We start from the raw sequence: 9,331 nt of genomic DNA on the forward strand, positions 1-9,331 counted from the left end.
CACGGACAGAGGTTCCTCTTGACATCCAGGAGCAATACCAAAATCAGGGGTTTGGGCACAGATATTTATACCCCAAAAGTCTTTGTTCTCAAAAGTCTTTAGTCACTGAACCCAGCCAGAACCAGTTCTGCTCAGGCCTGGAGCACTTTGTTTACCAGGCTGCATCCTTCCTTTCAGGAAGTGAGGGGTTTGCCATCAGACGCACAGTAGGAGGTGGAGCCAGCATTCACCTTGCCAGGCACAGCCCTATTCAGGTCAAGGAGCTACCCCTCCCCAGTACTAATGCAGATTTCTCTATTCAACCCTGGTCTGACTCAGCCTGCCTTGGCCCTCTAAACCCAGACAGTCAATACACATAACAGCAGAGCACACTGGAAGGCTTAGGCAAGAAAATACCTACTTTCTAAAAGTGGTATTTTCAAACACAGAATATTAAAAACAACTTTGCTTAAAGATGTATTTTATTATTCTAGCATCCTAAACTCGAATTTCTACCATTTTCCCTGAGTCAGATACGACTATAAGATATAAAAGCCCGTCTGCCCATTCTAGCCTATGGAGAACAGGTAGCCTTGCAGCAGTGAAAAACAAAATGGAGGGTGACACACTACCAGGACATGCTACACATAGCAAGCCATGTCCTACCTTACGCACACAATGCACCTACCATAGGGGTGACTGGCATGATGCTAAGGGAAGGTTCAGGGGCTGGGAAGTGTGGGCACTTCACAGACAAGATGGCAGTTCTGGACTGCACGCAGACACTGCAGTGGCAGGTCTGAGGAACACTTTACCAGCTGCTTCTGTGGGTGGCGCAAACCAGCGCTGCAGGCCCACCAGCAGCATTTGGGTTACCAACCCTGGGCACACACAGGCCACACTACTAGGGACTAACAGGTAAACCAAATAAGCCAATCAGGGATATACCAATTCACAGTCATATTTACACATTGAGCATTTGCGCTGTGGCACTGACTGGCAGTGGCACAGCGCCCAGAGCATCTATTGCCAGCAAAAACAGAGGAGACAACAGCGAAAAATGGAAGGGAGACCCACGCCAATGGTGCCAGGTCTAACACGGGTCCACCCCAGCTGAAATGTGGGGAGAACTACCCATCTCCTTGGGGGTTCTCTTCACTAAGGTGGAAAGATCTGGACAGACCATCAGCATTGGCGTGTTCTGTGCCAGGGCGGTGTTCCACCGTGAAATCCATACCCTGTAGGGAAATGGACCACCTCAACAACTTGGGATTCTCACCCCTCATCGGCATCAGCCATCTGAGGGGTCTGTGGTCTGTCTGAACCCGGAAGTGAGTCCCAAACAGGTGTGGTCTCAGCTTCTTCAGTGCCCAGACCACAGCAAATGCCTCACGCTCAATTGCACTCCACCTCTGTTACCGGGTAGGTAACCTCATACTGATGAAGGCTACAGGTTGGTCTAGGCCCTCCTCCTTGATCTGTGACAGAACAGCCTTCACCCCATGCTCTGAAGCGTCTGTTGGGACAAGAAATTCCTTAGCAAAATTGGGCGCCTGGAGGACTGGTGCTGTACACATGGCAGTCTTGAGGGCATGAAAAGCTTTCTGACAGGTGTCAGTCCAATTCACAATCTTTGGCTGCTTCTTGGAAGTCAGCTCAGTCAAGGGGGCAACAATGTTGCCATACCCCTTGACAAACCTCCTGTAATAACCCGTGAGACCTAGGAAGGCTCTCACCTTGGTCTGGGTCCTGATGGTTTCAATCTTAGGCTGTAGGGGTGCCACCTGCCCACTCCTAACCTGGTGTCCCAAATACACCACAGAACCCTGCCCAATCTGGCACTTACTGGCCTTGATTTTGAGGCCTGCTCTGAGCAGCGCCATCAACATTTCCCAGAGGTGGCGCAAGTGGTCCTCCCAGGGGGAACTAAATACTGCAATGTCATCCAGGTAGGCGGCACTGAAATCCTCCAGCCCAGCCAACACCTGGTTGACCAACCTCTGAAACGTGGCTGGGGCATTTTTCATTCCAAAGGGCATCACATGGAACTGGTAGTTCCAATCTGTTGTGGAGAATGCTGACCTCTCTTTGGCCCCATCAGTTAATGCGATCTGCCAGTACCCAGACGTTAGATCAAACGTGCTGAGGTACCGGGCCGACACCAACCAATCTATGAGCTCATCAGCTCTGGGGATGGGGTGCGCGTCGGTCTTCATGACCGAATTGAGACCTCGGTAGTCCACACAGAATTTGAATTCATGGGTGGCACAAGGCGCGACAGCTTTTGGTACCAAGACCACGGGGCCGGACCATGGGCTGCTAGAGGACTCAATCTCCCCTAGGGCAAACATTTTGGAGACCTCCTCCTTAATGTAGGCCCTGACCCGGTCAGTCACTCGGTAAGCCTTGTGCTTGACAGGAGGACTGTCTCCGGTGTCCACATCATGGATGCACCACTCAGTGACACCAGGCACCAGGGGAAAAAAAACTGAAAATTGCCCCAACAGCTGGTGACAATCTCTGCTGCTCAGGGGTCAGTGTGGTGGAGAGGACCACACCCTCTACTGACCCATCCTTCTCTCCTGCACAGAAGAGGTCAGGAAGAGGCTAACTCTCCTCCTCCATTCCAGCATCTGTGGCAAGAAGCATGCCCACTTCAGACCTCGTAAAAGTGGGGCTTCAGGCGGTTCACATGCAGGACCCGCAAGGGGTTCCGGGGAGACTGAAAGTTCACCAAGTAGGTAACTGGACTTTTGCGCTCCACCACCTCAAAGGGACCGGTCCACTTATCTTGGAGCGCACCAGGCTCCACTGGGGCCAGTACCCAAACCTTCTGACCAGGATGAAACTCGACCAGAGTGGCGTTCTGGTCGTGCCAGCATTTCATTTCCTCCTGGCTGGTTTCCAGATTTGCCTCAGCAATTTTTCTGAAACGCCGAGTCTGGTTCCTGAAGGCCAAGATGTAGTTGAATACATCTTGGGGAGGTTTCCTGGGAGAGTGCTCCCAGCCTTCCTTGACCAGACTCAGAGGCCCTCTTACCGGATGGCCATAGAGCAGTTCAAAGGGACTGAACCCTAAGGACTTCTGTGGCACCTCACGATAGGCAAACAACAAGCATGGTAAGAGGATGTCCCACTTACGCCTCAGGGGCTCCTCTAGGCCCATAATCATGCCCTTCAAGGTCCGGTTCAACCTTTCAACCAGACCATTTCCTTGGGGTGGTAAGGAGTGGTGAACTTATAAGTTACCCCACACTCCTTCCACAGAAACTTCATGTACTGGGAGATGAAATTGGTCTGACTGTCAGACATCACCTCTCTGGGGAACCCCACGTGGGAGAAAATCCCCATCACTGCACGTCCCACCACGGGGGCCATCACCTTCCTGAGTGGGATGGCTTCAGGGTACTTGGTGGCATGGTCCGCCAGGACCAGGATAAACCTGTTGCCCATGGCTGTCCTGGGATCCAGAGGCCCCACAATGTCAATGCCCACTCGCTCGAAGGGGGTACTAACAACTGGAAAGGGCTGGAGTGGGGCCTTGGTCTTCCCCCCACTCTTCCCACTTGCCTGGCAAGTCTCACATGTCCTGCAATGAGTGTCTGAACTCTTGCGCATCTGGGGCCAATAAAAGTGGGTGACCAGCCTTTCAAAGGTCTTGGTCTGCCCCAGATGTCCTGCCAATGGAATGTCATGTTATAAAACAGGGGTAGACCCAATATAGTCAAAGGACCTGGGTATTCATTAGTATAGACAACAAATGGTCCTCGACATCATTTCACTGGTAAAAATACTCATAACATTTGATCAATCTTATTAACTCCACAATCAGACTTAATCTATAGTCTTTCTGACATGAATGATGTTAGCCCACAACTTCAAAGAACATTTACAGTATGTGCCAATAAATCAATAAACTCGAAAAAAGAGGAGGTTCAGCTGACGTAAGTAATTTAATATATCATGTATTAACAAATGGAAATCAATATTTCTATGTACATATATTTACACAAATCCTAAGACGAAATACATTTTTACTCTAAAACAGAAAAAAAGGAGAGAACGTGCACAGAGATAGATAAAGCGTGTGCTCAAGTGAATGATCAAGAAGATCAGGAAAACAGTGTAGATCATTTATATACAGGGAAACATTGAGCCTGTCCTAGGTATAGCTTGTAAAAAATACTTCTTTTTTACTCGCTAAGTGCTATCTACAATTCCTTGGTCCTTGAATTGCCCCGTTGGCAATAGGATTACCAGGGAGAAGGGGATGGAAGGTGGACTGGGGACAGGGGTCAATAGGTACAGGCTCCCAGAGGGGAATGTCGTCGACGTTTCGACCCAAAAGAGAGTGGGCGGTTTAAGTCCTCAACAGCGGGTCTTCATCAGGACGGAGTGACAAGGGATATCTCTCTAAGTGCACGTCAATTAAAACCATTTGTGTGGCACCCTCCCGTGGTGCCTTGATACGTCCAAGTGCGACGACTGGTCCGCACTTGTAATATGCAAGTGTCCAAAAATTTTTTTTTTTTTTTTCAAAACGCGGTGCAAGACGGAAGGCTGCACATCGCGAAACGAAGCTAAATAACCAGATACCTCGGCGCTGATTGTACACACGAGCGTGAGGCACCAGACGTGCTGAGTTAACAGCATACAACTCTGAATTAAGTACACCAGTGACAAACGCATTGGTAAAAATTTTTGGACACTTGCATATTACAAGTGCGGACCAGTCGTCGCACTTGGACGTATCAAGGCACCACGGGAGGGTGCCACACAAATGGTTTTAATTGACGTGCACTTTGAGAGATATCCCTTGTCACTCCGTCCTGATGAAGACCAGCTGTTGAGGACTTAAACCGCCCACTCTCTTTTGGGTCGAAACGTCGACGACATTCCCCTCTGGGAGCCTGTACCTATTGACCCCTGTCCCCAGTCCACCTTCCATCCCCTTCTCCCTGGTAATCCTATTGCCAACGGGGCAATTCAAGGACCAAGGAATTGTAGATAGCACTTAGCGAGTAAAAAAGAAGTATTTTTTACAAGCTATACCTAGGACAGGCTCAATGTTTCCCTGTATATAAATGATCTACACTGTTTTCCTGATCTTCTTGATCATTCACTTGAGCACACGCTTTATCTATCTCTGTGCACGTTCTCTCCTTTTTTTCTGTTTTAGAGTAAAAATGTATTTCGTCTTAGGATTTGTGTAAATATATGTACATAGAAATATTGATTTCCATTTGTTAATACATGATATATTAAATTACTTACGTCAGCTGAACCTCCTCTTTTTTCGAGTTTATTGATTTATTGGCACATACTGTAAATGTTCTTTGAAGTTGTGGGCTAACATCATTCATGTCAGAAAGACTATAGATTAAGTCTGATTGTGGAGTTAATAAGATTGATCAAATGTTATGAGTATTTTTACCAGTGAAATGATGTCGAGGACCATTTGTTGTCTATACTAATGGAATGTCATGAGCCAACCCCAGTAGGAAGGCTCTGAAGCATGCGGGCTGACCCCAGCTCAGCAGCCTTAGGCTCGCTATACAGGAGACCGTTCTCCCAATAAATCAGATGTGAACCGGACTGGTCACCTGCTGCCTGGGCTGCAGCCTGTTGCCGCATACCCTCAAGAGAAGGGAAAACTCTCTGCTGCTCACAAAACTCCTCCCTGGTGGGCCCTCCTTCCTGCTGCCAATGGGTCAGCTCAGGCAGGTCCCCCAGGTTGGCACTCTGCTCCCCAGTAGGCTCCAGGGCATCCCCCTCGGGGTCTGCTCTCTCCTGGGCCATGGGAACCAAGGGGGCCGGCGTCCCGTGCCCCCTGCCCCTTCTCTCTAAGGCAGGGATCTGGGCCATACTCTCAGGTCCCAGATCCTTCTCAACACCCTCCTTGGCTGCCATGGACCTGGTGGTGGCACACGGCCACTCAGGCAGACCCAAAATTTGCAAGTGAGCTCTCCTCTCCACCGTAGCCCACGGGGAGTTCTCTAAATCATTGTCTGACAGACAGTCTGCCGGCATGACTGGCCTCACAGCTACCTGAAGAGTTCCTGAGACCCCCCTCCCACTCAAAGGGAACCTGAGCCACCTCACATTGGCACTCTGAGTTGTCTGCTGACACTACAGGGTAGAATGCATGAGGGACAACCTGCTCTTTGGACACCAACCAGGAGCTGACAGCAGTTACACTGGCACCTGTGTCCCTTAGAGCCTCCACTCTATGGCCATTGATGGTCACCCACTGCCTGTCCTTCTTAGTGTTTTCAGGCAGTGCAGGTTCAGGGACCATCTCAAAGTCTCCTAATGAAACAAGGGTCAATTCTACGGGGTCCCACCCTTCTGGGGCGCCCATCTCTTTCTCTACCAGGGCTACACTAGCAAGGTGGCGGGGTGGTGCACGGGTTGGTGCAGGGTGGTCCCTCAGGGGACACTGGGGATCCAAATACCGGTGGCCCGCTTGACCACACTTATAACAAGTAAGGGGCACCCTTTGAACAGGCCTACCTGTCGGGGGCACTGACCTCTGCTCTTGGGGAGGCTGGGATACCACTACTTGGTTCCCTTGGGAATTACTTTGGGGCCCTCTTGGAAACTCCCTTGGTTTACCCCTGTCCCACCCAGTTCTCTGCTGGGGACCCTGCCCACCTTTGGCGAAGTCTCCCATTGGACCCTTGCGAACCCGGGTGCTCACCCAGCGGTCCGCCTCCTCAGCAAGCTTCCTAGGGTTAGTTAGCTTGCAATCAATCAGGTGCTGGCGTAGCTCAGGAAAACAGTTACTAGATAAATGCTCCAATGCAATCAAATCATACAGTTGCTCAAATGTTTCTACTTTGATACCTTTTACCCAGCGCTCCATTGCTCTGCAAAAAAAAGACACATATTCAACCCACGTATGTACCCTCTAACTTCTTGCAGGTCCTAAACCTCTGCCTATACATTTCAGGGGGTTAAACCATAGCAGGTCATCAAAGCTTCCTTCATGTGAGCATAAATCATTCTACTTTCCTGGGGCAGGTCCAACAAGGTATCCCTCCCCTCACTAACAAAGCTCCCCCACAACCCCCTCCCCAATCCTTCTCAGGGACCCGGTGGGACACCATGGCTAATTTGTATGCTGCAAACCACTGTCCAATATCTTCACTTTTGTGGAAATCCTTAATAACCTCTTTGGGGATGTACAGTCTACTCTCATTATGCACTGCAGGTATGCTGCCACCAGAGGGGGAGATCTCTACACTCACTTGCCATAATCTCCAACTCCCTCAATACTCTCTCATGTTCAAATTTCATCTTCATTATCTCAAACTCTAACTTCTTGTTCTCTAGGTCCCTCTGACCCTCCATCTTGAGCTTAGCCATCTCCATATTATGCCGCCTCTCTCTCTCCCTGTCCTCCATCTCTTCTGGAGACAGACCCCTTGAGGACGCACTAGTGCCAGGGCTGGAAAGCGCTTTACCACCAACAAAATCTACTACTTCCACCTGCTGCTCTCCTGTATTCTCTTCCTCCTCCCCAGGATCTCCCACATTCTTAGGGGCATCCCTGGCTTCTAGCCAGGCCTTCAGTGCTTTGTAAAACTCCTCCTTCTTTGTGAGGCTTGTGATAGGGACTGTGAATTGTTTGCAAAAAAACTTGAGCTGCTTGGCATTGTAGTAATCTAATCTTTCTTCTTCCCAGGAGAGATCCCCAGAGGCATTGGATCTGGGCTTGCCCATTGTAGAAATAACTAGCAATATCAATCAAAAATAGAATCAAAAAACCTCAAAAATGTATGTGGTTGCGTTATGGTCTGCACTCACTAGTAATGTACACTATAATTACTGAATGCGATCACAAATGCAAGTCCAGATCCCCACCGCTGTCCACCAATGTTAGAAATGGGGGCCTCTAGTATGCAGAGGCTGGCCACAGTCCAAGTAGGGACCCTTCTTCCTAAGTCAGAATAAGGGGGATACACCCTTTGATAACCCCTGCTCAACCCTGTGGTAACATAGCACGAGCAGCTAGGCTTATCTCAGAGGCAGTGTGTAAAGCATTTATGATCATACACAGTAACACAGTGAAGGACACTACAAAGGGACACCACACAAATAGTTATAAAAAATAAGTATCTTTATATATAGACTTAACACAAGACCCATAACGGTAAAAAGCCACAATACTGAAAAATGGGGGTACTCTTGGAAAGCTGGAAAAAGAGTTCAAAGTGTTCAAACAGGGGTTCAGTTCAAAGCAGGGGTCTCTGTGACCCTTTTACTTACAAAGTACCTGGATTTCGTAGCAAAACAAGCAAAATGTCGCAAACGAGATGTAGCAATGATTTTCCCAAAGATAGGCTGGCGATGCGTTGAATCCTTGAAGCAAATGAGGATGATGCACCGGTCTGCGGGTATCAGCGGGACCAAGCGACAGACTACACGCTAGGTCAGCGATGCGTTGAATCCTTGCCGCAAGGGAGGATGATGCGCTGCTCCTGTTGTGTGTGCGATCTTGTTACGATTAAAGAAAATGGCGCCCGCGAGGGATCGACGATCCGGGTGCGATGCAAGGAAAATGGCGGACGTACGGCGCCCGCTCTGCGATGTCGTGATGCGATGACCTCGGTGCAATGATCGGGGGTTAGCGAGCCTTCGAAAAGGCCGCAAATGTGCGATGCGATGATCTCTGGGGTTAGCGAGCACTTTGTGGCCCGCAAGCATGTGATGCGATGATCGGTAGCTTGCGAGCGCTCGGCGGCAGCAGCGCGATAATTTTTCTTACGCTCTTCAGCTGCGGTGGCTCGCAAACGGGCGTTAGCGACGATTTCAGCACTCTCTTCTCTGTAGTAGAACTAGAGGCCCTGGAACTCACAGGGGCCTCACCTGCAGATAGAAATCCTCGCTGGGAGGAATCAGGAGGCTGGTGGGAGAGTCAGATGGGCCTGTGACTCCAGCAGGAGGCTAGCTCTCTTCTAGCCCTAGGGTGATTGCTTAGTAAAATAAAAGTATCTCAAAAGTCCTTTTCCCTCTTCTTCCAAGTCAAAGGGGAACTACTGCAGGCCAATCCAAGAAACAGCACACAAGCACAAGGACTGTCCTCTCCTGCAGATTTCTTCAGTAACACGGACAGAGGTTCCTTTTGACATCCGGGAGCAATACCAAAATCAGGGATTTGGGCACAGATATTTATACCCCAAAAGTCTTTGTTCTCAAAAGTCTCTCCACATTCATAAACGCACCACATCACTTACATACCGGAAGTTACTCAATAACCTGCCAGACCCCACGGTTACACTACGGGGGAAATGGGTGACGGAGGTGGGAGACATGGATGATTCAGAATGGCTAGAAGCCCTGGCGTCAC

This window comes from Lissotriton helveticus, chromosome 1_1 (genome assembly GCF_964261635.1).
Source record: "Lissotriton helveticus chromosome 1_1, aLisHel1.1, whole genome shotgun sequence".
NCBI classification, from domain to species: domain Eukaryota; kingdom Metazoa; phylum Chordata; class Amphibia; order Caudata; family Salamandridae; genus Lissotriton; species Lissotriton helveticus.